Source organism: Rattus norvegicus, chromosome 2 (genome assembly GCF_021556685.1).
Source record: "Rattus norvegicus strain SHRSP/BbbUtx chromosome 2, alternate assembly SHRSP_T2T, whole genome shotgun sequence".
NCBI classification, from domain to species: Eukaryota; Metazoa; Chordata; class Mammalia; order Rodentia; family Muridae; genus Rattus; species Rattus norvegicus.
The window spans coordinates 1,356,199-1,362,271 of NC_141535.1; the positions used below are offsets into that span (position 1 = coordinate 1,356,199).

A 6,073-nucleotide genomic window follows, 5' to 3' on the forward strand; every position below is an offset into this window, starting at 1 on the left:
CATCTTGGTTGATTTTTCCTTTGATGAATATGAAGTGTCCTTCCTTATCTTTTTTGATGACTTTTAGTTGGAAATTGATTTTATTTGATATTAGAATGGCTACTCCAGCTTGCTTCTTCTGACCATTTGCTTGGAAAGTTGTTTTCCAGCCTTTCACTCTGAGGTAGTGTCTGTCTTTGTCTCTGAGGTGTGTTTCCTGTAGGCAGCAGAATGCAGGGTCCTCGTTGCGTATCCAGTTTGTTAATCTATGTCTTTTTATTGGGGAGTTGAGGCCATTGATATTGAGAGATATTAAGGAATAGTGATTATTGCTTCCCGTTATATTCATATTTGATGTGAGGTTATGTTTGTGTGCTTTCATTCTCTTTGTTTTGTTGCCTAGACGATTAGTTTCTTGCTTCTTCTAGGGTATAGCTTGCCTCCTTATGTTGGGCTTTACCATTTATTATCCTTTGTAGTGCTGGATTTGTAGAAAGATATTGTGTAAATTTGGTTTTGTCATGGAATATCTTGGTTTCTCCATCAATGTTAATTGAGAGTTTTGCTGGATACAGTAATCTGGGCTGGCATTTGTGTTCTCTTAGGGTCTGTATAACATCAGTCCAGGATCTTCTGGCCTTCATAGTTTCTGGCGAGAAGTCTGGTGTGATTCTGATAGGTCTCCCTTTATATGTTACTTGACCTTTTTCCCTTACTGCTTTTAATATTCTTTCTTTATTTTGTGCGTTTGGTGTTTTGACAATTATGTGACGGGAGGTGTTTCTTTTCTGGTCCAATCTATTTGGAGTTCTGTAGGCTTCCTGTATGTCTATGGGTATCTCTTTTTTTAGGTTAGGGAAGTTTTCTTCTATGATTTTGTTGAAGATATTTACTGGTCCTTTGAGCTGGGAGTCTTCACTCTCTTCTATACCTATTATCCTTAGGTTTGATCTTCTCATTGAGTCCTGGATTTCCTGTATGTTTTGGACCAGTAGCTTTTTCCGCTTTACATTATCTTTGACAGTTGAGTCAATGATTTCTATGGAATCTTCTGCTCCTGAGATTCTCTCTTCCATCTCTTGTATTCTGTTGGTGAAGCTTGTATCTACAGCTCCTTGTCTCTTCTTTTGGTTTTCTATATCCAGGGTTGTTTCCATGTGTTCTTTCTTGATTGCTTCTATTTCCATTTTTAATTCCTTCAACTGTTTGATTGTGTTTTCTTGGAATTCTTTCAGGGATTTTTGCGATTCCTCTCTGTAGGCTTTTACTTGTTTATTAATGTTTTCCTGTGCTTCCCTAAGTGTGTTCAGGTCTTTCCTGAAGTCCTCCAGCATCATGATCAGATATGATTTTGAAACTAGATCTTGCTTTTCTGGTGTGTTTGGATATTCCATGTTTGTTTTGGTGGGAGAATTGGGCTCCGATAATGGCATGTAGTCTTGGTTTCTGTTGCTTGGGTTCCTGCGCTTGCCTCTCGCCATCAGATTATCTCTAGTGTTACTTTGTTCTGCTATTTCTGACAGTGGCTAGACTGTCCTATAAGCCTGTGTGTCAGGAGTGCTGTAGACCTGTTTTCCTCTCTTTCAGTCAGTTATGGGGACAGAGTGTTCTGCTTTCGGGCGTGTAGTTTTTCCTCTCTACAGGTCTTCAGCTGTTCCTGTGGGCCTGTGTCTTGAGTTCACCAGGCAGCTTTCTTGCATCAGAAAATTTGGTCTTACCTGTGGTCCCGAGGCTCAGGTTTGCTCGTGGGGTGCTGTCCAGGGGCTCTCTGCAGCGGCAGCAACCAGGAAGACCTGTGCCGCCCCTTCCGGGAGCTTCAGTGCACCAGGGTTCCAGATGGTCTTTGGCTTTTTCCTCTGGCGTCCGAGATGTGTGTGCAGGGAGCAGTCTCTTCTGGTTTCCCAGGCTTGTCTGCCTCTCTGAAGGTTTAGCTCTCCCTCCCACGGGATTTGGGTGCAGAGAACTGTTTATCCGATCTGTTTCCTTCAGGGTCCGGCGGTGTCTCAGGCAGGGGTCCTGCCGCTCCTGGGCCCTCCCCCACGGGAGCCCAGAGGCCTTATACAGTTTCCTCTTGGGCCAGGGATGTGGGCAGGGGTGAGCAGTGTTGGTGGTCTCTTCCGCTCTGCAGCCTCAGGAGTGCCCACCTGACCAGGCGGTTGGGTCTCTCTCTCACCGGGTCTGGGAGCAGAGAGCTGCTGCGGGCCGGGATCCGCGGGTGTGGGACTTCCGGTAAACACAGAACGTGCCCGGTTCTAGAGAAATTCTGCTTCCGTGTGTCCCAAGCTCACCAGGCAGCTTTCTTGCAGCAGAAAATTTGGTCTTACCTGTGGTCCCGAGGCTCAAGTTCGCTCGTGGGGTGCTGCCCAGGGGCTCTCTGCAGCGGCAGCAACCAGGAAGACCTCTGCCGCCCCTTCCGGGAGCTTCAGTGCACCAGGGTTCCAGATGGTCTTTGGCTTTTTCCTCTGGCGTCCGAGATGTGTGTGCAGGGAGCAGTCTCTTCTGGTTTCCCAGGCTTGTCTGCCTCTCTGAAGGTTTAGCTCTCCCTCCCACGGGATTTGGGTGCAGAGAACTGTTTATCCGGTCTGTTTCCTTCAGGGTCCGGCGGTGTCTCTGGCAGGGGTCCTGCCGCTCCTGGGCCCTCCCCCACGGGAGCCCAGAGGCCTTATACAGTTTCCTCTTGGGCCAGGGATGTGGGCAGGGGTGAGCAGTGTTGGTGGTCTCTTCCGCTCTGCAGCCTCAGGAGTGCCCACCTGACCAGGCGGTTGGGTCTCTCGGATTCACTTCTTGATCCTCAGATTATGTAGGAATCAAATCCAGTACTATCTTTACTTTCAAAGTCAGTTTGCCTGTTTTGCTGGTGACTACATGGTATGTTAGAGCCTTGTACTTATGCTTCAGTTTCCAAACCTAATTGTGATCATGGGCCGGTGAGGTCGAGGACTAGGTCATGAAAGCCCTCATAACTTACCCACCTGGGTAAGCTTGCAGGAATGTTGCCAAATGAATGAGAGACTGATGAAAACTGGAGTACAGTAGTGGGTGGGTTGCTAAGCAGCCTGGTAAAGAGGATTAAAAATTAGGTCCGATTAGTAGAAAAGGTGGGGTGGATAGTGAGAAAGACCGCTGTTCTGGGCCAGCAAAACTGGGTCCTAGTCCCAGGACGGCTTGCTTGGCTTTACTCACTCAACAAATACACTTCGAATTTCTAGGCATTTGACAGGCTCAGAATAAAACAACTTTTCTTCTCCCAAAACATACTGAAGGTGTCTAATTGGATCACAAGAGAGATATGGGAAGACATTCCACCTTGGTAAGTAAAAGTGGGGTATGTGCTGAGCAAGAGGCTTCTAAAACAAGTTGTTGTCCAGGAAAGCATTCTGAAGACTATTGCTTCATGCCTTGAGGGATACAAAGGGTCATTTGTATACTGGTGGAAAAATTTACCCACCACAGGGAACAGGACTAGTGTTTGAGTTATTCTGCATCATGAAATGTAGGAGGTGCCATTTGACAGCTGGTAGCATAGCCAGAGGTGAATCTAACCTAAGTTACGTTGCAAAGTAAAAATGCCATTGAGTCAGTACAATTTGCAGTTGAAGGTAGAAGTCTAGAGACAAGACAAAACTGGGTTTAAAGATAAGCTTTGACATATACCAGTCACGTGACAGTAATCACTTAAAAAACAAACAAACAAACAAACAAACAAACCAAAAAAAACAAACACTCTTCAAGTTTAGTTTCCTTAGCACAGTGTTCTCCTGATTTGGTTATCTATTTATGTCCAGCAACTCTTCTCAAATGAAATGCCTTAAGACAACACATATTTAGTAATTCTCAGGGTCATTATGAATTAAGAATGTGTTATGGCTTAAATGAGGCCCTTGCTTCAAGGGTCTATCACATGGCTGCAACCAAAGTCAACCATGGTTGTGGTGCTATCTCAAAACTCCAGAAGCTCATTTACAGGTCTCTTGGCAGAGTTTGGGTCTTGCTGGCTGGTGACCAGAGGCTCTCTGGAGTTCTTTACTATGTGTTGCCCTCCTAAGGCAGTATATAGCTTCCTCAGAACCAGTGGAGATATGGTGTTGACTGCCAAGACAGAAAGGCCATTGAAGTGAATTCTGATCACTATGGCCCCATTCTGTTGGTCAGAATTCACAAGCTAGCCTACCCTTCTCAGGTTGGCAGGGGTGGGTTGTTGGAGAGTAGGAGTGCATGGGAGGATGGGCATTTATACAAGAAAGAGAACACTAGGAAATCAAGCTGTGGGGATTCCATCTTTGATTTTGGTTTGCCTCTAATTTGTAGGCTAGACCTCCAGTCAATGTTAGAGCTATTGTTCTGCTGAATGGAGGGACGCTGAGCCAGTGTAGGGAGCGGCTAAAGATGGCGCCAACATCCGGTGGTCGTTTGTGGTAAACACCTACAGCGCATGTGTTGGCAGACCCCCAGCACCTACAAGGCCAGGGTGATATTCATGCTAAATAGGTATTTCATGCTCCACCAATCCCCAGTGGACAAATTTACAGCCACAGCCTGTCTTGTATTAAAGGCGAGTGCCTTTGTTCCCCGGGGTCCCTGTATCATCAATAAGGTGTTCCTGCAATAAAGGCTGATTGAGAAGGATCCAACTTTGTTGTGTCTTCCTTGCCAGTCGAGGTGGGCGCGACAGAGGAGAAATGTTGAGCCAGAGGCAGAATGTACGGTGGGTGGAAGAGTAAATAAGTTTAAATAAATAACTAAGTGTAAATAATTTGGACAAGTCAAATTGCCTCCTGCCTCTGAGACACCATTTTGTCCTCAGCAAAATGTAAATACTTGGTCACAGGGGGGCAAATGAGGCAAAAAAAAGTGCAAGCTTCAGTTTGTTTTCTGAGGGAGAAAACATAGCTCTCTTCAGCTTGCAGGGACAAACTGCTCTGGGCCTTTTCTGCTGTGTTGATTAGGAGTTTGTCAGTCTGGTATCTTCAAGGATTTTAGTATTTGGCCCCTTGGAGCCAAATATTAAAGAAATATATGAAATAATATGTAAATAATTAAGAATTACATGGCTGGGAAAAACACAATGAGAAAGCTGGTTTTGGGAGTCCTTTAAAGTATGTCTAAGGCTTTTTTAAAAACTACCTTTGCTTCTAAGGATCCCGTGACGGGTGGGCCTAGCTGAGAGAAAATTGGCTATACGTGGGAAACTTCACGCTCCTGATAATAAAATGGTAATAAAATCTCATCCGGCTCCCAAGGCTTAGAGCAGAGGGGATGTTTATGGTGGAGGGGGTTCCCCAACACAGGTGCACCTCACAGGTTGTGAGGTTTCCAGCCCTACAGGGCAGCTGGGGTTATGGACTCTGTGGCCTCCTGCTAGGGCAGTTCCTTCATTTTGGGAGAAAACACTCTGTTGTCCAGCCCTGGCGCCAGGCAGCTTCACTCCAGGCTCCAATTGAATGGTGTCACACAAAGTGGGATTCACAGTCTGAGCTGGGGTGGTTTGTCCCAGGGAAGGTAAAGAGCTGGGGAGGACATTTCAGAGGGTGGCAGTGTCCTCCCAAAGGTTAGCCAGGGATTGGGGATAGAACTTGGGAGTCAGCCTTTCACAAAGGCATGCTTCTCAGCAGGAAATGTGGGTGGGGCTGAGCAGTCCCCTGATAGAGACAAAGCTTCTTTGAATCTTTATCAGAAGGCCTGGCCTCTTGTGAGAGGGGTACCTGGGATGACAGGGCAGGGAGAAAACTCCAGTGTGTAATCTCATTACCCTCCCTCGCTCTGCCAACCTAGAGCGCACAGTCGCTTAGAGCCTACAGCTGCCCGCGCACTGAGTGTCCCTCCAGCCCAGGAGATCACCTCCTGCAGCGTCATTACCCATACTGGAGAGTCGTGGGTAGCCCAGGAGTACTTGGGACAGCCCAGACCAGATCCGGCCAACAGTCTCACCTTCCCGGGCTGGCTGCTCCACCAAACTAGAACAGTCTTAGGAAACCTAATGAGAACCAGTTGTAGTGGCCACAGGCATACTTTCTCAGAGTCTCTGATTGGTCAGTGGCTGAGAGCTGTAGCCAATCAGCGCGGTTTTGGGGTCCGCATTGCGGACCAAAGGTCC

The 6,073-nt window shown here is 46.9% G+C and overlaps 1 pseudogene; it reads left to right on the forward strand.

Annotated features, from left to right (window-relative positions):
* The window catches only part of LOC148006609 (uncharacterized), a 2,902,548-nt pseudogene that overhangs the window by 1,306,923 nt on the left and 1,589,552 nt on the right, over positions 1–6,073 (forward strand).